General features: G+C 39.3%; 1 protein-coding gene across 1 annotated transcript in view; it reads right to left on the bottom strand.

Annotated features, from left to right (window-relative positions):
• LOC120528120 (zinc finger protein 501-like) overlaps nt 1-16,094 on the bottom strand; it is a 36,921-nt gene extending 20,827 nt beyond the window's left edge. Inside the window, exon 1 of the mRNA XM_039752162.1 lies at nt 16,000-16,094. The gene's annotated coding sequence lies outside the window, so the exon portion shown is untranslated. The remainder of the gene's footprint in view (nt 1-15,999) is intronic.
• Between the last annotated feature and the right edge of the window lie 8,040 nt (nt 16,095-24,134).

Below are 24,134 nucleotides of genomic sequence, written 5' to 3'. Positions count from 1 at the left end.
CACAGAGAAGAGAGACAAGCGCAAGCAGAACTTTGGCACAATTCAGCACTGCAGGTGGGCACTGAGGAGCAGTTGTGTCATGGTGGTGAAGGCGAGCACACAGAAAACCAACACACTGCAAGTGAAGATCATAATATAAAAAGAAAAAATTCAGGCTACAACTGCATGCCACTAACTAGGCTACTAAAATAATGCATTTAATACACCAGCGATTTAATATTTAGACTTGTGAAGAAAAGGTTCAAATAAATTTATATTCACTACATGCATCCAGTAAGAGATAAATTAAGATGTCCAAAATATTTAATTCCTTTTCAAATTCACTTACCATGATGGTATGGTCTACAACAAATAATAAAGATAATATTAGCTATTACAAACAGTTCAATCCTAGATTGTTAATGTCTGTTAGAAATGACAACACAACTCTGACAGAAAACAGTTTAATTGAAAATCCACTAGATGGCACACTAAGAGAATTACCATCAACACAGATAAAAAAACAGAACATAAAATTCACTTACAGATATAAATCACTATTTAAAAAAAATATATATATTATATATTTATATATATAAATAAATAAAAATTAGCATTAACTTAATAATCCTAAATACTCTGACGATACTCTGAGCATTAAACACTGTGTGAAAGTCCTTCAAATCCTCGATACTTTACAAAGACCTGGGGCCTCATGTATAAACGGTGCGTACGCACAGAAATGTTGCGTAAGAACTTTTCCACGTTCAAATTGCGATGTATAAAACCTACACTTGGCGTAAAGCCACGCACTTTTCCACGGTACCTCATGTCTTGTCGTACGCAAGTTCTCCGCTCGGTTTTGCAAACTGGCGGCACCCAGCGTCAAAGCAGTGCTACTGTTCTTGTGTGATTACTCATTATTTTCATGACGCAGCTTTATAAATACACAGAAACTAACCGCATATTGTTTATTAGTGTAATGCATCTGATTGTAATTAACTCGTAACAATATAATGGTCCAGGGAACAGCCATAGTATTCCAAATACCATAACTGCTTTAGCGTTGTTACTCTCACTTCTTCTTCTTCTTCTTCTTTCAGCTCCTCACGTTAGGAGTTGCCACAGCGGATCATCTTTTTCCATATTTCTCTAACTGCACAACTCGGAGTATTTATATCACTGTATCGGAGTGCGAATCACAGCAGCAGCTGATCGGAAAGAGAATTATCAGTATACAGCTTTAAGGACACGCTGTCTCAGTCACTGCAAAATGTTTTAAAGCCTTTCCTGAACAGACCTCGTGGTTCAGAAACAGTTTCATCCCAAGAACTTTAAATGCACTCAATCAATTGCTCCTTGTAGAACGGTTTGTACTTATAAGTACAATCACCTCACTGTAAACTTGTACTACAGTTATAATATCTCACAACCTGAGCCACTTTATAAAGTGCGTATTTACATATGATGACGATATCATTTTTAAGGTGAAATGCAGCAAAATATGTTTGTTAAATTATACACATAAAACTTTAACTTCATTTAAATAATCTATATTCTTCACTGGGAGTGTCGTGAAGGATAGAATAATTAAACATGTACTACGAAGATATTTCAATGTTCTTTAAACGCTTTGAAGAATTGGCTAAGCTTACAGATGGCTTAACGCCTATTACAGAGCTGATTGTGTGGCGATCGGTTACTTGGGGAAAGAAAAGCAAGGACTCTTGGGGCGGCCACGCCAATATATATTGAATATAAAACAGAAAGATAAAATAACAACACAGCTAAAAACGCAGCGACAAATTTCAACAAAAGATAAATGCTTGTGTCATGAGCACGAGGCTGTTATGCAGTGTCCGCAACGGACGTGGCCATCCACCGTGATAAGCTACCTTACTGACATTGGCCGACGAAGGAGCCACCGATTCTTCCTCTGCCCAGTGCCACCACAAGCCTAGAGCCGCCCTGAGTACTGCTGCAATAAATTATTTCATCGAAGTGAAACTCATGTTTAATAACGTGCTTTAACTCCTATCATCATGAAAATGACATCACGTATACATCTCAGTATTTTAGTTATTCAGAGAGCTGTAATATCACAAATGTAATGGACTCTGTGTCCAGTTGGAGGAAGAGAGCCGGTTTAAACAGCAAGTAGTGATTCACAAACATAGAGCACATACGAGTAGAAGATCAAATACAAAACAAAGCATTTAACGTGCTACTTTAATTACGATGTGATTTGAGAAACTGGTTAATTAAACGATTTTAAGATGAAGTTTATAATGTTCTACTAAATGACAAAATAAACTACGTGATTAAAGTGGAAATGTCGAGATTGAAGTTGACATTTCGTGCTTTTTCCTCACTGTGTGCCTTTTTTCTCTGTACCCTAATAAACTTTCATATGACACTCAGACAGTGGGCTACAACTCTTCTTTTCACAGCAACTTTGATATGTGACTTTTTTATTTCCGGCACTGTGCGATTTTGTGAATGTGAGCTTTCAAGTTTCTCCAACACGCTATGTCACTCGATCAACTTCCTTTTGTTGATTATACCACGGTTTATTTGAACAAATAGTATGTTTTTCCTTTGCCTCCACTTGGTATTCGCTGAAATTCTTATATTTTCCCGTGCTTTTCCCATTGTCTTTTCACAGAAGGCTGCGCTTAAGGGCGATTTATATTGATTTGCATATTCAAATAGGCTATGAACTCCTATATACAAGTGTGACTCACTATATACAGAAGTTTAAGGTAATCTATGTACTTTATTGAAACACATACACTTAAAGAACAGCAAGAGCAAAACTGTCTGCTTTGCTACTGAAAGGCTACCAAACTAACTGGAGCAAACAAACTACACAGTAGGACATGACTGGTTAAGTTTCAACTTGAAGACCACCAATCACAAACTCTAATACTACAGAGGTGTCACTAGAGCTCAAAGGAGACGAACACACACAGGTCACCATATCTATCTAGCTGTTGCCTTTCGGCATTTATTTATTAAAACACCAGATTACGTCAAACTTCCCTAAAATGGACTTGAGAAGTTCCAAAGGTTCAAACCAGACAGAAACGGATGTTAAATCACTGAACGACCACGTGAAGAGGTGAATTTGACGAGTCGAAAACTGAACTTGAGCAAAAGTTTTGTCATCACAGGGTCAGTGCCCAAGACACACATCCACTGGTGGGGATTATTATTATCATCATCATTACATTCATCTAATGCAGTAATTAGAAACATTAAGATTTGTATTTTCATATTTCCAAAATACTTTGGGGTAGGTGCTTTGTTAATGGGTGTTACATTGATGTTAAACATTTGGTAAAAAAATCAGATTTTATTGTGAATATCTGTAGACACAAGTTGTTTTGCAACTGTCATTTTAAATATGTGCTTTACGGATGTAGTCAGCAGGACGGCTCTTTATTTGTGTACGAGACTCGGCTCACTATGAGCCACTCATCTACAGCACTTTCATATCTATTGTGTCCTCCCTGGCCATTGGACCTTACTCTTATTAGATGTTAATTAATATTGATTTATTTTGTTTTCTTATTGTGTCTTATTTTTTTATTCTTTATTATGTAAAGCACTTTGAGCTACTGTTTTATGAAAATCTGCTATATAAATAAATGTTGTTGTTGTGCCCTTCTATGCCATTTACACAGAGAATGTTGTGAGCGCAAGCAACACATTGCGAGCAAGCGCAAATGAAAAAACTGAGCGAGAGGGGGTGCTATTGTGTGTGTGTATATGGATAAGCGCAAACACTGAAATACATTTTTTGCACGCAGCAATGAATTTTGTTCACTCAAATTCAGCTTTTGTACGCTCAAAATAAATTTCTCTTCAAAATGCAACACTTGCACTTGCAATCTTTTTTTACGTGCGCTCAGAATAGTGGCACTGAAATAACGCCATACACGTGCTTAGAGAATGAGAGGAAAAAAGGAGGTGGAGCCTAAATCAAAACAAGTCTGTGTCACACGCGACACCACAAATCAGAACGCGTAGACAGCGGTGCTCCACTGGACCGCCAATTAGATTGAGTCATTCATGCAACGTCATTCAGTGAGCAGAAACCCTTCTGGAGTATTATTAGATTCTATGTAGAACAGATATGTGTTTCTAAGTTGCAAAGTCTGAGCTGAGGAAACCAGAAGGAAACACACAAAGTGTGAAGAGAAGCAGATGAGAAAATAGGAGGAAAAAAATTAATATTCAGTGAAGCAAACTGCAAAACTGACACTGAATTTTTAACAGAAACCTAAAAGTGAAAACACTTTTTACCCTTAATATTTCAAGTCGCCTGTTTTACATTTTCTTCATTAAATTATATAACCTGATCTTGTTATTTTAGGAGGGTCTTAGAAACCATTCACCTCACAGTCTGTCCGTGAAAATTGGCACCTTTGATAGGAAATCACAGCAGGACGCTGCAGTCTGTACTTACAACAGAGTTTAAGAAACTGTCCAAGGCGCAGTCTTCAGCTCAGAGAGATCTCCCGTGCTGTAGGTGGAAATGCAGAGCTTACTGCTTATCCGAAGAATGGCTGAAGCACAGGCTTGTTTTTATTACAACCAGCACACCTCATTTATCATTAAGTTTGAGTATTCAGTTTTTGGACTTTCTAATTCAATAGGGCATGGACATGAATACATACACGATGGTGGAATATCTCTATATAATATCCATGCCTGAGTGCTTGTTATATGTTGTTACATCGCTTAACGCAAAAAACATTAAGAAAACAACATTTGATGTGATATTTCCTCAGAAATGACACATAATAAAATTCACCAAAAACAAAAACACACAAACACGGGGGAAAACAGTTTCTATGGCAATAGCATTTTATTTTTTCCATCTTCTTTATAATAAAGTCCAAACTCTTCCAAAAATATAGATACAGCAACCTGATAATTCGAGGCGATTATTGAAGACAGAAAAAGGAATGAATAAATACGAATAAAAAAAGTACAAAACACCCATCTTCTCTCTTCAGATGTGTGATATTCTAAGGCGAGAAATAAGCAACACTGTACTGTGTAGCTGGCACACGAAAATAAGTGACATTGGTGTCATGTTATTATCATCCTTCATGCAGGAACCATCAGTTATCAGCTGTTTGAGACATCTTAATGTTTGATTTTTAGTATCAGGAGGACACGGACAGGTCCTTGATAAAACCAAAACTGTGCCACCAAGGCCAGGTCCTGAGCAACTGTGACAATAAAGACGATGTAAAGGAGTCTGAGTAAAATCGAGTGATCTGCACCTCAGTAGTTTGGTGACTGGCTATTTATTTAATTTATTTGCTTGTTTGTTTTAGGATACTCACTTTTACCTGTAGATGGTGTGGGGCTGTTAAATGGTCTTTATCTAAATACGGTTAGTTTAATTGCTTCTTGATATTGTGCGTTTATAAAGTACAAATAACTTTTTGTAAAGCAGTTTAATATAAACTGGTGTCCGACTGTGCACTTTATATTTAAAATAAATAACGTGGGTCTATGTATGTACACTGCCTCTGAAGGCAGCTCCACAGAATTTTTTTTCCAGGTAAAGCATTTACAATCTCCTTCTTTGGTCATATTTATTATTATATTTATTTATTAGAATTTCAGATTCAGAACATTTAGAGTAATATCATGTAGGTCATTGCTGAGTGAAATCCTTTTACATAAAAAAGCTGCACTTGCAGATATTACTTTTATTACGACGGGACACCCAAAAAAAATTTTCTGGAAACTGGAAGGGCCTCAGTTCCGATGTTTGTCTGCTAGGTGCGTGTACTAGACTGCCCTCTGCATCATCCGGCCAAGCCACATCCTTGCAGAAAGGTCTGTAAGGTCAGAGTGATTCTTTATCTCGAGTCTCTTTTACCGTCTTCACCGATTTTGTGATGGCAGACTTGAAAGAATGTCTTTGCATCGAGTTCGGTTTACTTTTGGGGAAAACAGCAGCAGAAGCTGTCATGATGCTTCAAGAGGTTTTCAAAGAAGAAGCTTTGAGCCAGGCCAGGGTTTTTCCCTGAAAGTGCTCAAGTTATTGCATAATTGAGTGTGGAGAAAATGGCCTGAATTGCAGCAATTAGGTGAGTGGCTTATGCATCACGACAACGCATTGAGTGTGTTGGCAGATTCTCATGAAAAACGGGATGACAACAATTTCCCCTAAATGTTTTCCATATTAGGGTTAACAAATTAATTTTTTGTAAAACCCTATTAACATTTGCTGGTATGTTTTTTTTTTTTTTTAAACATTTGTCCACAATTATTGTCCTTAAATTAAGCAAAACAATGTAATCTAGGTGTCGAATTCAGAATAAAATTAGGAGAGCACGTCGAACACTTGACCGGTGTAAAGTGTGCCCTCCAAAGCCATCAGTAAACTGTGGCGTGTTTCTGATGTGGCACAATGACAAGGGTGTCACATGCCATTAGCTAATTGTTTAAGCTGGTGGTTTAGGAGGAGTACACGCACATACAGTTAACTGAATATAATAGAGAGGGTTTGCTCATTAGTAATAACGTACTTCTTATAGCTGCAGTTACTAAAACAATGCCCCTTTATAGTAATTTTTCTCTCTTGACCTCAGACTGGGGCGATGGTTCATCATTCAACAGGACAACAACCCTAAGTACACAGCCAAGATATCAAAGGAGTGGCTTCAGGACAACTCTGTAAATGTCCTTGAGTGGCCCAGACTTGAATCCGATTGAACATCTCTGCAGAGATCTTAAAATGGCTGTGCACCGACGCTTCGCATCCAACCTGATGGAGCTTGAGAGGTGCTGCAAAGAGGAATGGGCGAAACTGGCCAAGGATAGGTGTGCCAAGCTTGTGGCATCATATTCAAAAAGACTTGAGGCTGGAATTGCTGCCAAAGGTGCATCGACAAAGTACTGAGCAAAGGCTGTGAATACTTATGGACATGGGATTTCTCAGTTTTTTTATTTTTAATAAATTTGCAAAAACCTCAAGTAAACATTTCTCACGTTGTCATTGTGGGGTGTTGTGTGAAGAATTCTGAGGAAAAAAATGAATTTAATCCATTATATATATATATATATATATATATATATATATATATATATATATATATACACACACATATATATATAATCCAATGTCTGTCTGTTTGTATGTCTGTCTGCTTTTTACAAGAGAACTATTTAATTAATTTAGATCTTTTTTTTTTCTATTATTTGCTTGAACATTCTGGTTGACTTTGTGACTTCTCTCATTGCGCTAAGTATCATAGTTCACCTGCGGTACGATTTATCTGCACGAATCCGAGAGAGACGCAGCGGGCCGATAGGAAGGGGAAGGGACTCTCCTCACTCAAGTACCAACCTAGGGGTGTGTACCTTACCTCCTCTTAGCTAGCGAATGAGAGAACTATTTAACAGATTTAGATTGTGTTTTTTTTTTTTATATACAATTTGCTTGAACATTCCAGTTGATTATGCAACTTCTCTCATAGTGCTACAAATCATAGTTCCCTTGCAGAAGCGATATATTCGAGCTAATCTAAGGCAGAGGCTGCGGGCTGAGATGAGGGGGAAGTGCGACGTCAGGAGTGGGGAGCCAGACAGGGCACTCCTCGCTGTCCTGTTTCACTACTACGCATGCAGAGCCACTGGGGACGGCTAGTATGTAATATAAAAGTAAAAAGTGAGGCTACATACAGTATAATGAAGTTCTTTCAAAATCCAACAACAAAGCACGGTAACTTAAACAGGTTGTGTGCCATGTTGAAATTGTTTGTGGCCCTCTTGCCTGGCACCTTCAGAATCCTCCATCTAAATCTCTGGTCTGCATTTACTGTAGCTTTTCCAAGAGAAATTGGACCATTTCATTTTATTTTGGTCGTTTTCATTATTGCTTTTTTCCTTATAAATCTTCTGAAAAATGTCTCAGTCTCATTGCACTGGCTATCTGCTTATGTAGAAATGACTTCAAAGTAATAATAGTAATTATTAAGTAATAATTAACACATATTATTACTTAATAAGTAATAGTAATTGTATAGAAGACTTTAAGCATTGTAGACCCTGTTCGTATTATGGAGTGTCTGCCCACCTACATTTGTCAGTTTACTCTTAGCTTCTCAAACACTGCTTTGCTTTTTATTCCAAGATCACGCATAAAAACTGGTGAGACAGCTTGCATTTCAAAAAAAACTTCAACAAACCTGCTTTTCTGTTTTGGCTTTTTTTTTTAATTTCAAATTTGGATTAATCTCCTGAAATTATTTTCTTTTATATCCCGTCCTTTCTGATGCAATCTCCCATATATATTTGTATTATGCGAGTCTCTGTCTTGCACCCCAAAACACGAGACTGAGTCTCGGTACTTTAGCAAAACCAGCTTTATTTAGCTTGAAACAGGAACAGCAGGATCTACCACTCTCCTGTACACAGACATAACAAACAGGCAGGGTCGTGACCAGGTTAATAACCAAGTAATCCTGTTTTTGGCATTCATAAGGTTTCTTGCATCACCCATTGATGGCAGGTGCTGATAGCGTGACCGTGATCTTTACGGAATTGTTTTTGCAGCGAGTTGCTACAGCGCTGGGAGCCTTCAGGTGCCTAAGCAAGCGATAGGCTGTCTTCCAGAAACGCGGTATTCACACTTTGGGGCACTCTTCAGCATGTTGGCCCATTGGGGGGAGCCACAAAAAAGTTTACAAACCTAACACAATACATTTACAAAGTCAAAGTAAAACTTTTTATGTATGTATAACTGAAGAAGAAAAACTCCAAAGTCACTGTTTGCATAAGTAAACTTCTGAGCTTTGGAAGCTCCAGGTTTACACAAATGGCAAATTAATCACAAAAGACACAAAGGTAAAAGTCATAATTAAACATAATCACACATTCCTTGCGAGTTCTTTATATCTTTCTGATATAAGAAGCCCCTTTTGTAAAGGTCATAGTCTTTGTTGGTCAATCACTGCAAAAATGAAGACAAAGGACCATTCTGCTTATATGAGAAACAAAGTCATTGAAATGATCAAGGTAGAAAATGGCTACAAAACATTTCAGAGTTTGAATGTCCTGTCAAGCACTGCCACGCCCAGTCTTTTAACAGAAAGTGGAACGTTCATCACAGCATCCAGACTTACTAGAACAGACCGTCCCTCAAAACTAAACATCAGAGTTAGACATCGACTGATGAGAGAGGCGACTAGAAATCCAACTCTCAGAAGTCTGCAATGCTCTTTGGCTGAAACTGGAGTGAAGGTGCAGGGGTCCACAATATCAATAGCTCTCCATAAAATAGGCCTCTGCAGGAGGGTAGCAAGAAAGAAGACATTCCTTAAGAATTTCCACCAAAAAGCACGTATGACATTTGCCAGAAAGCATAAGACCGACCCAGTTGAGATGTGGAAGAAGGTTTCATGGTCAGATGAGACCAAAACAAAACTTTTTGGCCAGACTTTGTTGAGAATTTCTATTAAGGATCAATATGCTTCGTTATTAGTTTTAGTGCTATTAGCTATGAAAAGCTTAGGCCTGAGTCTGCTTAAAAGGACACCATTTATTTTAACAGAAGGGCCCCAAGCCTGCTTGCCTTTCTCCTTGCTTTGTTTTGAACTTCTGTGAGTCAAGGACAATATTGTTTTTCTGGAGGAGATGAAACGACAAGTAGGAAGATTTTGTTTTGGGAACACAGGTGCTGGAGCGTTCACTGACAGAGGACTAAAACTTTTGCAAACATTCAGGGCCTTGAATTGTGCGAGTACTAGGCAAGCTTTTAAGCTAGTGCATAAACATATAAGAACTTAAATGGCATTTAAATTTATATATTAGGGCTCACTGATACCTTAGGCAATAAACATAAAGTAAAATGCATTATGATACCTAGTTAGTCTGAGCTACAGTATATAGCAGCTTAACAGATGATTACTGAAGGCTGGGGACTTTTCCTTTGCAAATGAATGCCTGTGAAGTGATCAGTGGCTCAGCCTTTGTGCCGCTGTGTGCCACCGATTAACGGCGCAGCTGTCTGTGTTTGCAGTCTTTTACATTAGCACACATACAGATATTTTAGATTAGCATTTAAGTTCATGTATCAGTGCTTCTTTATATATCTAATGATAATAAAGTTACAGCAGAACATATTATTTAGCTTTAAGAATCAATTGTTAAAGGCTTGCATGTTTCTTTTCTGTCAAGCAATTAGGAAGCACTCTGTCAAGGTCGTCCACAGCTTGGTCCTTATAAGTGAAGCACAGCGCTATCAATTACTGGCACAGCTGCCTGTTATTCTAGCCATAAGGAATGCTAGTGCAACAATCATTATTTGAATTATTAATTGAGCAGTCCACTTTTCACATGTGGGGCCTCCTGACTCCACCTTAATTGAGAGAACTGATTAACCAAAAGGCCATCAATCTTTAACATCTCCAGATTAGGACAGGAGAAGGAAGGGAAGAGTAATCAGTGATGCTCCCCTCCAGGCGGCTAAAATATCCTTTGGGCCATAAGAATTGTTATGAGGAGACAGACTGAAAAGGACAAATTGTTATGGGAAGGTCTACTGGGAAGATGATTGTTGAGGGGAAGTCTATGGGGGCAAGGAAATTGTTAAGTTGTAAAAATCTGCACCACTAGGGGCCTGATGCATAACACTATGTATAGAACTCACACTGAAACATGGCATACGGTCAAAAGTGGAAATGTGCGTACACTCAAAAAAAAATCAGATGCACAAAACCATACGTAAGCCAACTTCCATGCACTTCAGCTCCATAAATCCCGGTCAGAGTGAAAAGTAACGCATGTGCCTGCGCCTGCCATCCCACTCTGATTCCTCCCAGAATTCTGCATATTTTAAAATGCAAATCAATACAAATATCACGTTCACCATTCGGTGTTTGGTTAAAAAAACAATGGCAAAAGCACATGAAAAAAACAATTTCAGCAAATGCGAAGTAGAGGCAAGGACAAGCGTACTATTTGTTGGCTTAAGCAGTGGTTGAAGCAACAAAAGGAAGTTGATCGAGTGATCGACACTCGAAAGTTCAAATTCAGATAGAAGCACATTGCTTGAAATATAAAAAGAAGTGGTCAGATATCAAAGTTGCCATGAAAAGTAAACTTGCAGCCCACTGTCTTAGTGTCATATGGAAGCGTATTAGGGTACGGAGAAGAGAAAAAAAAAATAGGGACACTGTGGCGAACTATGAACTCATAGTTTATTTTATCATTAAAGCAGAACGTTGTCAACTTAATCTTCAAATCAATGCTGCCTCAGCCATGAGCACAATCTATTTGAACCTCTTCTACTTAGAAAACAATTCAGAGCCTTTAATGCACGGACCACGAGGTTCAGAAACACTTTCACCCCAAGTGCTATAAATGTACTCAATCAGTTCATCAAGTGCTCCTGGTAGAACTGCTTGTACTTAAAATTACAACAACCTCACTGTAAACTTGCACTACAAACGTAATATTGCACAACCTGAGCCACCTTATGAACCATTTGCACAATCTGCACTATTTGTACATGTAGATTGCACTTATGCTTTGAAATTGTATATTTTTCATTGTTTATTTTTTACCACTTTATAGGAAAATAAGTTAATGGAGGATTTGCAAATTCAATCTCACTATACCATGCAATAACGATAAAGGAATTTGATTCAAATCAATAGAAGAGGGCTCGTATTTACAGATTATGACGACCGTCTTCCAAGTCAGTTTAGGTTTCCAAGAGCTATTTTCTTGGAGCATCTGATAACATTTTTAAGATAAATGCATTTAAAGTATGTATATTACATTATACCAGAGATGCACGTTATATCGGGAACTGTATTGTTATCGGCTGATATTCATTCTATTTCTATAGTGAATTTTCTACCTGTGCTTAAAAATCATTAAAAAACCGGCCTGATTATGCGGCGTATGGTATGCCGCGGGTTGGCTAGTTGGAGGAATTTAATTAAGTAGGAACTTTTTTTCTATAGAGATACTGTACATCTTACTCTTTATGCAGAAAGTACTGGCTGCTTATATCTATAATTAAGAAGAGCCTAAAAGTCAACAAGTTAATCAAAAACGTTCATCTCTGTTTCACGTGCTACTGTTGTTTCTTTGATATTGCATAATACATTTTCAGCCTAACTAAAACATTCAAACCTGAAGTAAATAAAAATAAATAAATAACGGCCATCGGTTATTGGTATTGGCAAAGATGGATAAAAACATCAGTTATCAGTATCACTGGGAATTTCCATATTGGTGCATTGCTACATTATACAGATAAATTTTTAACTTCATTTAAATAATGTATACTTTTAATAATGAAACGTGTGGGCACAGTGCCACAACAGTACCAAGGAGCTGACGCCCTGTTCACGGATTGTCCCTGCCTCACGCTGTATTCTTGCTGAGGCTGGTGAGACCCTGGATGGAATAATTAAACATGTGCTATGAAGATATCTCAATGTTTCTTAAAAGTTTTGAAGAATCGGCATTCTAAGCTTACAGATGGCTTGACATTTATTAAAGAGCTGATTGTGTGACGATTGGTTACTTGGAGGAAGAAAAGAAAGGACAGGAATTGGCGGTTAGTACGTTTGAGAGAGACAGTACTGCTGCAATAAATTATTTCATCGAGGGTTGTGCACGGCGCAGCAAGCATCTTGTAGGAGCCAGGAACAATCTCTGGATGGGGCACCAGCTCATCACTACCACTGCGCCACCATGTTTAATACATGCTTTCATTTATTTCATCATAAAAATGATATCAAGTATACATCTCAGTATTTTAATTATTCAGGGAGCTGTAATATGAATGCAATGGATTCTGTGTCCAGTCGGAGGAAGAGAAAGCCTGTTTAAGAAGAGCGTAGTGATTCACACACATAGAGCTCATAGAAGAACACATACAAAACAAAGCATTTAATGTGCTAATATGGTTACGATGGGATCTGAGAAACTCTAGTAAATGTTCTCCAGGGTAAACACTCAGGCTTGTCATCCAGATAATCCTCTGAGCTCTAGACACAATCTGCCGTAGAGCTTTCCGATCAGCTGCTGTATAGCTGTGATACCTCACACACATAAAATGTGTTAAAATATTCTGAGTGGTGCACTGAGAGTGACAATGCTAAAGCAGTTGTGGTATTTGGAATAGTTTGGCCATTCCGTGGACCATTATATTGTTACAGGTTAATTACAATCAGATGCCTTCAATTTATAAATGATGAGGTCAATTTCAGTGAATTTAATAAAGCCACATCAGGCATGTGAATCTAAAAAAGAATGGGAAACCACACAGGAACAGTAGCACTGCTTTGACGCTGGGTACCGCCAGTTTGCAGAACCAAATGGAAACTTGTGCACACACAGGTTAAGGCTGGCGTGAGAATATGCATGGCTTTACAGCACGTTTAGTTTTTATACATCTCGAAGTGTGCATGGAAATGGTTGTACGCAACATTTTTGTGAATACTCACCATTTATAACAGTAACCTGGGGCCTCATGTATAAGAAAAGTTGCTGAGCGAGGTCATCGTCATGAGAAATCCTGTACAGTAGATGATGGGAAATGGTGTGAATTGAGAACATTTTGTGACAAAAATTTAAATAAATCGGGGGGCTCACTTCAATTCAAAAGACAGGCATTATGTGCCCTGCAATGGTTTCCTATGCTGTGCAATTCTCCACAACAACTTCAAACAGGTATGTGCGGCATAACACTAACACTGCCCATGCCTCAAGAAACAACATACCTACAGTGGAATATGATGGTGGCAGTGTCATGCTATGGGCATGCCTTTCATGTGCTAAGACTGGGAAACTTATCAGAGTTCAAGAGACAATGGATAGACACAAATACTGCACAATAATGCAGGAGAAATTGTTCCAGTCTGCTATGAATCTAAAGCTTGGGAGAATATTCATCTTTCAATGTGACAATGACCTTAAGCATTAGGCCAAAGTGACACTGGGATGGCTCAAAAACAGAAAGGTGAATGTTTTGGAATGGCCAACTCAAAGCCCTAATCTTAACCTTACTGAGAATCAGTGGCACTGTTTGAAAACTGTTGACCAGAGGTGCCATCCCACCAACACAGAGGGTCTCTACAAATCCAGCCAAGAAGAAAGTGATAGATAGATAGATATAAATAGATATAGATAGAGATAGATAGAGAAACAGATAGATAGATAGATAGATCTCCATCTATCGATCGATCGATTGATATACCAAACTTGGTTTTCTAATTTTCCAATTTCTATATTGTTCCAAAAACATAGAAGTTGGGAAATATCACATCACTTAATTAGCCCAAGTCCAATTAAAAACAGAAGCTGGTTGGAACAAAAACCTGCAGACACAGGGGGCCACAGGACCGAAGTTGGAAAACACTGGACTACAGCGTGTACATTAACTGTCATCATTACAAACTGATCCATTATTTGAAAATAAAATATTCCACATTTTGGACCTGCACAAGTCGAGAATGTTTAACTCAGCTTTAACAAAGGAATTGGTCTTGTCACAAAACTGTGAAAATGAAGGTGGCCCAACATGATTTAACCCTTGACAGTGCCCATTAAATATCACAGTGAATCCAATTTATTAGATCTTGCAGTCATAATACTTTGTCAGTTTCACCCAGGTGCCCACACTGGGCAGGGCAAAACTCGACTGCATTTTAACAAAGGTATCTGTCTTAACACAAAATTGTGAAAGGTAAGGTGGCTCAATATGATGTAACTCACCCATGCTGGTTCTAAAAGTGGAGTACTTAGCTTTTCAAAGAATGGACGCGTTGATGTCAACCATCATGTACCTGCTGTAGATGTGCAAACACTGTGGCAATGTGGTTACAGCTTGGCATTTTCAACCCTGCGTTTGTGGGTTCAAGTCATGATACTGGCACTGTGTGACCATGAGCAAGTCATTTCACTTGTCAGTGTGGAGGCGATAGGAGAAAAAAAATTTAACCAGTAGCATCTAAATGTTGGATAAAGGCGTCAGTCGTAAATGCTGAAGTTTGCCTTTATAATACGTATCTTGTTTGAAAGAGTTGTGTGAAAAGGTATAGTCGCGAGATGTAAGTTGTAAGTAAGATGTACAGTAAGGATGTAGCTGGGAGCGAATAAGAAAACGGCCGAATACGCAGCTAGCTTCAGCCTTGTGCTCATTTCAGACTCATGGGTCGATTCTGTTAAACAGTAATAATTACCACCAAGTACTTTACAGACGTATTGTATTGCGCGGTTTTAACGCAGATCCCTTCCCTGTCCGCTTCTCCTCATATTCCATGACTGTATCGGCCCTTGAGTTCCTGCTTCTGGCCCCTCCCATTTCCGTTAAAGATCTCGTCAACAATCAATATAGTTCTCACGCTGAACTGATGGAGTTCATAAGCAAAGATACGATAGGGTGCGTACGCGTAACCAGTACGTTTCGTATGAGAAACCGACATAGACCACACATACAACCAATAGAGTTCAAGCGCTGAAAAGACATGTTATCCACGCGATATGACGTTCATGAAACCAATACAGTGCAAACACAAGTCCATTTTTAGACCGGCACAGAACGCAAGCCAATATAATTCATACGCAAACCGATGCAGTTTACCCACAAACCAATAACAAACTACTGGAACCAGTGACGTACACACGCAAATCAATATAGTTCATATGCAAACTAGTGGGATTCATATACATACGCACAAACCGATAATATACGGTCGCGAAACAATATAGTTCATAACAATGAAACCAGTATTGCACGCTTGAAAACCGTGAGTAAAATATTCATAAACCAAAAGTGTTCACATGTATACCAATAGTTTTAGCACAAAATATGACTTATGGCCTGTTTTGGCCCTCATAATTCATCACCAAAACGGACGGACATCCGCACACTGCCGCGACGTTCTCTCTCCTCCGTCTCTATTTCATTATTATCTCCCTTTCTCAGCATTCATCGCCCCTTTCCAGTTCTATTCTCCTAATGCTTACCGATTATCTTCCTTTTCAGTTTTCCTTCTTTCTCCACTTCTTCAGTTCGCTTTTGTCTCAAATGGCAGTCCGAGCAGCCCGCCACCGAAATTAAAGAAACAAAACGAGTCATCAAAGGGCGACTCGTAGGACTGGTATTAGAAAAGTCATGTCAAGCTCGTTAACACTGCCATCTACTGGACGGAAGGAGAATCATTTATAACTGATTTCCAATGGCCCAAGCAGTTCATGTCAAATAAATTAATACAGCTTAATAATTATTAAAAAGGACAAACTGTCATTACTGCCAGGATTGGCTCCAGTCTCCTGTGATCCTGAATTGGATTCAGTGACCTTGAGAATGATGATGATAATAATAATAACTTCTGCCTGTCAGGAAATGAGCTTCAACTCCCACAGGCCTTAACTGGTTTAGGTGGATTTGATGAAGGCTGAATGAGCTGTTCTTTTTAAGATGAACTTCAATTTGACATTTCTTTGCATCATTCAGTGTTTCATGGTAGAAGTACTACAGAGTTTCTTTGTTGTGGTCAAGTTGACTGCTGTTTGCTGTGGGAAATGTGTGGTCATCTAATGACTTCTTCAGTCTCAGTTTCTTACCAGGTGTCCACAGCCTAGTGAAGCTCTACTGGCAGGTCTGCAACAAACGTTTGGTGACAGGGGGGCAATGAATGATTATTTGAAGGAGGTGGGCTCCCTTTTCCTCCCTTCTGTTCCCTCTGTATGGTTAGTAAGTAAAGTACTTTGGTGAGTTGCAATACCTGCTTAAGTCTACAGAGAAGGTGGTGCAGTGGTAAGAGAACAGCTTTTCCAAATTATGTGGGAGCAAGATACAAATCCACAAAACTTCAAAGAGGCATCAGTCACACAAGGAACATCATTAGTTCTGTGATAACCTCAGTACTGTCTGTCACATTTAAGATTCTCCTCAGGCTTCTTCATCACCTTACTTTACATCTTAACCGGGAACTCTTTCCAGAGGCTCAGTGTAGATTCTGGGAAGAATGTGGGGCTGACAATATGGTGTTTGCTGTTAGGCAGCTACAAGAGAAATGACAGGAGCAAAATGTTCATTTGTTTTGTTGCTGTATCAGTTTGACTAAGGCTATCCACACTGTTAGCAGAAAGAGGTTTTTGATAATCATGACTAAAGAAATTCATTACCATGGTGTGGCACTCTCTTGATATTAATCAAGCTAAAGTTCAAGACAATGGTGATGCACAGGAGTCCTTCACTCTCTTAAATGGAGTTAAGCAGGGCTGTGTCTTGGTGCTGACGCTGTTAAGCCTGATGTTCTCCACCATGTTCACTAAGGCTTTTAAAGACTATTATGTAGGCATTGGCATTGGTTACCACAAAAATGGGGAAATGATCAACCTTAGAAGGCTTCACAAAGTAAAGTAAGGTTGGGACTGACATTACCAGGGACTTCCTCTGGATCATAACTGTAGTTCAATTATATTTCGAAAACTGATAAGCAGTTCAGTGTTCATAAGTTCTCTGATGAATGGACCAACTTTGGACTTATCATCATATATATATATATATATATATATATATATATATATATATATATATATATATATATATATATATATATATATATATATATATATATATATATACTGCTCAAAAGAATTAAAGGAACACTTTTAATGAGAGTATAGCATAATGTCAATGAAACTTATGGGATATTAATCTGGTCAGTTAAGTAGCAGAGGGGGTTGTTAATCAGTTTCAGCTGCTGTGGTGTTAATGAAATTAACAACAGATGCACTAGAGGGGCAACAATGAGATGACCCCAAAACAGGAATGGTTTAACAGGTGGAGGCCACTGACATTTTTCCCTCCTCATCTTTTCTGACTGTTTCTTCACTAGTTTTGCATTTGGCTACAGTCAGTGTCACTACTGGTAGCATGAGGCGATACCTGGACCCTACAGAGGTTGCACAGGTAGTCCAACTTCTCCAGGATGGCACATCAATACGTGTCATTGCCAGAAGGTTTGCTGTGTCTCCCTGCACAGTCTCAAGGGCATGGAGGAGATTCTAGGAGACAAGCAGTTACTCTAGGGGAGCTGAGAGGGCCATAGAAGGTCCATAACCCATCAGCAGGACCAGTATCTGCTCCTTTGGGCAAGGAGGAACAGGATGAGCACTGCCAGAGCCCTACAAAATGACCTCCAGCAGGCCACTGGTGTGAATGTCTCTGACCAAACAATCAGAAACAGACTTCATGAGGGTTGCCTGAGGGCCCAAATGTCTACTGCCCTGTGCTCACTGCACAGCACCGGGGAGCTCAATTGGCATTTGCCATAGAATACCAGAATTGGCAGGTCCACCACTGGTGTCCTGTGCTTTTCACAGATGAGAGCAGGTTCACCCTGAGTACATGACAGAAGTGAAAGGGTCTGGAGAAGCCGTGGAGAATATTATGCTGCCTGTAACATCGTTTAGCATGACTGGTTTGGTGGTGGGTCAGTGATAATCTTGGGGCATATCCATGGAGCGACTCACAGACCTCTACAGGCTAGACAACAGCATCTTGACTGCCATTAGGTATCAGGATGAAATCCTTGGACCCATTGTCAGACCCTACGCTGGTGCAGTAGGTCCTGGTTTCCTCTAATGCACGACAATGCCCGGCCTCATGTGGCAAGAGTATGCAGGCAGTACCTGGAGGATGAAGGAATTGAAACAATTGAATGGCCTTCACGATCCCCTGACTTAAACCCAATAGAACATCTGTGGGACATTATGTTTCGGTCCATTAGGCGCCAGGTTGCTCCTCAGACTGTACAACAGCTCAGGGATGCCCTCATACAGATCTGGGAGGAAATGCCACAAGACACCATCCGTCGTCTCATTAGGAGCATGGCCCGACGTTGTCAAGCATGCATACAAGCTCGTGGGGGCCACACAAGATACTGAAAAGCATTTTGAGTAGCAGAAATTAAGTTTTTGAAAAAATGGACTAGCCTGCCACATCTTCATTTCACTCTGATTTTAGGGTGTCTACACAATTGAGCCCTCTGTAGGCAGAAAACTTTTATTTCCATTAAAAGACTTGGCATCCTTTTGTTCCTAAGACATTGCCCTGTCGTTATTTGTATAGATATCCAACTTCATATTGAGATCTGATGTATCTAATGTGTTTCTTTAAAGTGTTCCTTTAATTTTTGTGAGCAGTGTGTATATATATATATATATATAAAAGTCAATGTGTGTATGTATGTTCCAGCATGACGTCCGAACAGCTGGAGCAATTTTCATGAAATACATGTTTTTTAATGGTCGACCAAAAATACTGTAGGGTGAAATCAGCCATAACCCAACCCCTTCTGGGTAGGCTGGGGGTGATCTTGCAGTCTTGTATGTGTGTTGTCATCCAGTTGACCCTCGGAATGACCACCAGAGGGCGATATGGGCTCCAGCTCCGAGAACAGGGAAGCGAGGCCAGCACACCGGCTAAACAAAACCCCTTAAGAAAGACAGCTGCTTAGCTGCTAATAAACAAATGATGCGATCACATCGGCAACACAAATTCTCCTACAAGAGAGATGCCCAGAGTAGTTCTGACTATTTCAATACTTGCTTGGATCCCGTGCTGATTACACAGTTAGTATATATAGATATAAATAAAAAATCTCTATATATAAACGTCAACGTGTGTATATATCAGCACTTCCCGATTAATTTTACCCTCGCACCCCCTGTGACGGAAGAGGCCGATTTCGCACCCCCTTGGTTTGAGAAGAAGCATGAAACAAATATGAGGTTAGCGCAGAAAAACAGATCACCAATTGAAGCTTTATGAATAATGGATACTTTATTCTCCATCAATAATTGTTTTGGTAAAGCCATACTCAGTGTTATCCTCCTTCCATTTTCTAATTTTTTCGTGATTAGCCATGATTAACCGAATGGTAAAAAAAGTTAGAGCGAAGCAACGGTGACTTATTGAGGCAGGCAGGCGAGAGCACAATAGCACGCGGGCTCAATGTAGTGCGCGTCAAGTCGATTTAAAATGCGCTGTCAGATTTGAAAAAATATATCTTTTCAAGTTCTATTTGGATAGAAGTAGGTTCTATTTATTCGACAGAAATATCTTTGGTAGGAATGTAAGTTGAATTTAGTCTTTAAATTTCTATGGTGAAGAAAAATGTATGCAATGATGACTAAATTTAACTTACATTCCTACCAAAGATATTTCTGTCGACTGAATAAAACTTACTTATATTTAAAATTTAAATAGAACTTGAACAGATACGATAGTTCATAATACCCATGCAGCACTAAGTGCACGTAAAAACGGAAGTCATCCGTTTTAACAAGCAGTGTATTGCACTGATATAAAATAACCTGCCCATTAAATTATTTAGGAATGGATAGATAAATTAAGATTTTGTACAAATAATGTTTTTCATTTTTCATCCTCGATGAATTCTGGCACCCCCAGTAACAGTTGCTCGCACCCCCTTGGGAAGCTCTGCTATGTTCCCGATAACCTTCCAAACGGCTGAGGCGATTCTGATGACACTTGGCATAGATACGTTTAAGGGACCCCAAAAAAAGATAGGCTATTTTACAACTTTTACAAACCCCCCAAACGGCTGCTGCGATTTTGAAATGCTTGCAAGGAAACGTAAAGAAAGAACTGCGAAGACAAGAAACTCCCGAGGAGCGGAGTGGTCGTCTTGCGACAATGTGAGAGAGAGAGAGAGCCTAAAGAACTTCAGAGACAGCACAACAGTGTGAGGGTCGACTTCAGGAGATGAGGGAAAAAGCTACTACATCTAGAGTTTTAGAAACTGAACAACAACGTGACATTCGCCTTACACATAAGAGGGTGAGCCAGAATGACCAGGGTTGCCGAACATTTTAGCTTGCTGTTGGAAGGATTTCACTATGACCAGCATAAGGTCTACTCACAACATACAAGTGTTACATTCGGGAAAATGGACATAGTTTGTAGTTACTGTCAAGCCAATAAGTTTAAGTCAGAGTTTCCTGGAATGTGCTGCAAAAATGGGAAAGTGAAACTATCCCGATTGGAATCACCCCCAGATGAACTTTTGTCTTACACATTATAAGATACTGTACATCGGAGTCAAAGCATTTCCTTAATTACATCAGAAGGTTCAACTCATGTTTCCAAATGACATCTTTTGGTGCCACGTCAATAGTTGAATGGCCCGGCTTTCCATCGACTTTAACTGTGAAAGGTCAGATTTACCACAAGGCGGGATCATTGCCCCTCCCTGATCAAGCCCCAAAATTCTTACAACTGTATTTTATTGGAGATGAACAACTGGAAGCTGATCAACTATGCAACTACATCCTGGGAGCAAGGCGTCAGATTGCATTGAACCTACAAAGGATGTTTCATGAGCACAATAATCTTATTAAGATGTTTAAAACAGCATTGGAACGTTTGCCAAACGATGAATATAAAGTAGTCATTAGAGCAGACCAAAGACCCGCAGGTGAGCACGAACGATGCTTCAATGCACCTCAAGCAGACGAAGTTGCAGTGCTTATATCAGGCGACGAATTTCATCAACGTGATATTTTCATCCAACGATGAGCTGATTCATTGCAGCGCATTTCAGAAACACATCGATCTTATGATGCTCTACAGTACCCAGTGATATTCCCCCGAGGTGAAGATGGACATCATTTTAACCTAAGGCATGTCAACCCAGCAACAGATGAAACAACGAACAAGAAAGATTCAGCAATGGATTTCTATGCATACAGGCTAATGATTCGAGATACTGAACAGAACCACATATTAAACTGTAGGCAATTATTCCATCCGTTCATCGTTGATATGTAAGCAAAAATTGAGAGTGAGCGTCTTTATTAATTTAAATCAGAGTAAACTAAGAGTTGAAGAATATATTCACCTGAGAGATGCTGTGGCAAATGATAGTAATATTGAAGACATTGGAACTTTGGTCATACTGCCAGTGACATTCACAGGTAGTCCCAGACACATGCACGAATATACTCAAGATGCTATGACCATGAGAAAGTACAGGAGACCGGACTTATTCATCACCTTCATGTGCAATCCGGCTTGGACAGAGATAAATGAAATGCTCACAAACGGTCAAGTACCCTGTGACCGCCACGACTTAATTGCGAGAGTGTTCAGACAGAAACAATTGAAATGAATCAATGTTATAACAAAGGCTCATGTGTTTGGAGCTCCAAGATGCTGGATGTACACTATTGAATATCAAAAGTCCAGACTGCCAAACTCATACAATTTAATTTGGTTGGCAGAAAAAACCCAGCCCACAAAAATTGATGACGTTATATCTGCTGTGCTCCCTAACCCAAGAGAAGATCCCAATTTTTTCGCAGTGGTGACCAAAAATATGATCCATAGACCATGTGTAAATCTAAACCCCAACTCGCCATGTATGATGGAACGAAAGTGCAGAAACATCCAAGAGAACTGATTAAAGAAACACAAACTGGTGATGACGGTTATTCTCAATACAGACGACGGGCTCTAGAATATGGAGGGTTCACAACGAAACTGAAGATGCGTGGCAACACAGAAATAGTAATTGACAACAGATGGGTTGTGCCATTTTCACCCCTGCTTTCCAAACTGTTCCAGGCATATATTAACGTTGAGTACTGTAACAGTGTAAAATCAATAAAGTATGTTTGCAAATATGTAAACAAAGGTAGTGATGTGGCTGTTTCTGGCATAACCAATAACAGAAAAAACAATGAAGTGATGCAGTATCAGTTGGGAAGATACATTAGCAGCAACAAAGCAGCTTGGCGGAGCCTAGGATTTACAACCCTACGGTTGTTTGACAGCATTCTTCTAATTGTGTCAAAAAGATCCTTTTACAAGGACATTGCTTTATCCTGAGGTTCCTCAATACTATACGAGGAATTCCTCAAAGAAAGCTTTCTGTAGTTGAAAAGTTGATTTAAGATCATCATGTTTTACACATGGGCAGCTGTATGTTGCATGTTCAAGGATAGGTTCCCCAAAAAATGTGTTTATTTTTGCACCTGGAAAGGAAAGTTAGAATGTAGTTTACAATCAAGGATTGCAATAACATGTTAGCTGAACTAATTTCTCTCTCTCTCAAAATTATTTTTAAATCAGGGAATGATTTTACTCTACTTTTTTAATCATATTTTCCTCTTTTTGACACTCACAACCATTATTTTTTTAATGTAAGTAATTTTAAAATTTTAGTTAACTTTTTATGTCCAGGGTTCCTCAAAAGAAAGATGGCCAAAAATGGGCCTTACAATGTAAAAAGGATATGAAATGCAGTATACTCTCTCCTACGAGGTTTTGATTTGAAAAGACCGGGCAATGCTAGTAACTGCTAGTAATAAATTAGCAAACAGGAACTACTCAGCACTGATTAAAAGCCTGTTTAAAAAAGAAATGTTTTCAGTTGTTTTTTAAAAAAAATCACCAGACTCAGCTGCACGCAGACCATAATGCAGGCTATTCCATACTCTTGATGCCACAGACTGAAAAGCACAATCCTCACAGGTTTATAGCCAAGTGCGTGGGACAACTAAATGTGCTCAAGCACATTTGGACAAGCCAGCTTCATTTTGGAATAAGGTGCTGTGGACTGATGAAACTAAAATGGAGTTATTTGGGCATAACAAGGGGCGTTATGCATGGAGGAAAAAGAACACAGCATTCCAAGAAAAACACCAGCTACCTACAGTAAAATATGGTGGTGGTTCCATCATGCTGTGGGGCTGTGTGGCCAGTGCAGGGACTGGGCCTCTTGTCAAAGTTGAGGGACGCATGGATTCCAGTCAGTATCAGCAGATTCTGGAGACCAATGTCCAGGAATCAGTGAAAAAGCTGAAGCTGCGCCGGGGCTGGATCTTTCAACAAGACAACGACCTGAAACACTGCTCAAAATCCACTAAGGCATTCATGCAGAGGAACAAGTACAACGTTCTGGAATGGCCATCTCAGTCCCCAGACCTGAATAGAATTGAAAATCTGTGGTGTGAGTTAAAGAGAGCTGTCCATGCTCGGAAGCCATCAAACCTGAATGAACTCGAGATATTTTGTAAAGAGGAATGGTCCAAAATACCTTCAACCACAATCCAGACTCTCATTG

This window comes from Polypterus senegalus, chromosome 4, assembly GCF_016835505.1.
Source record: "Polypterus senegalus isolate Bchr_013 chromosome 4, ASM1683550v1, whole genome shotgun sequence".
Lineage (NCBI taxonomy): Eukaryota > Metazoa > Chordata > Cladistia > Polypteriformes > Polypteridae > Polypterus > Polypterus senegalus.
This window is presented reverse-complemented; position numbering and strand designations above follow the sequence as displayed.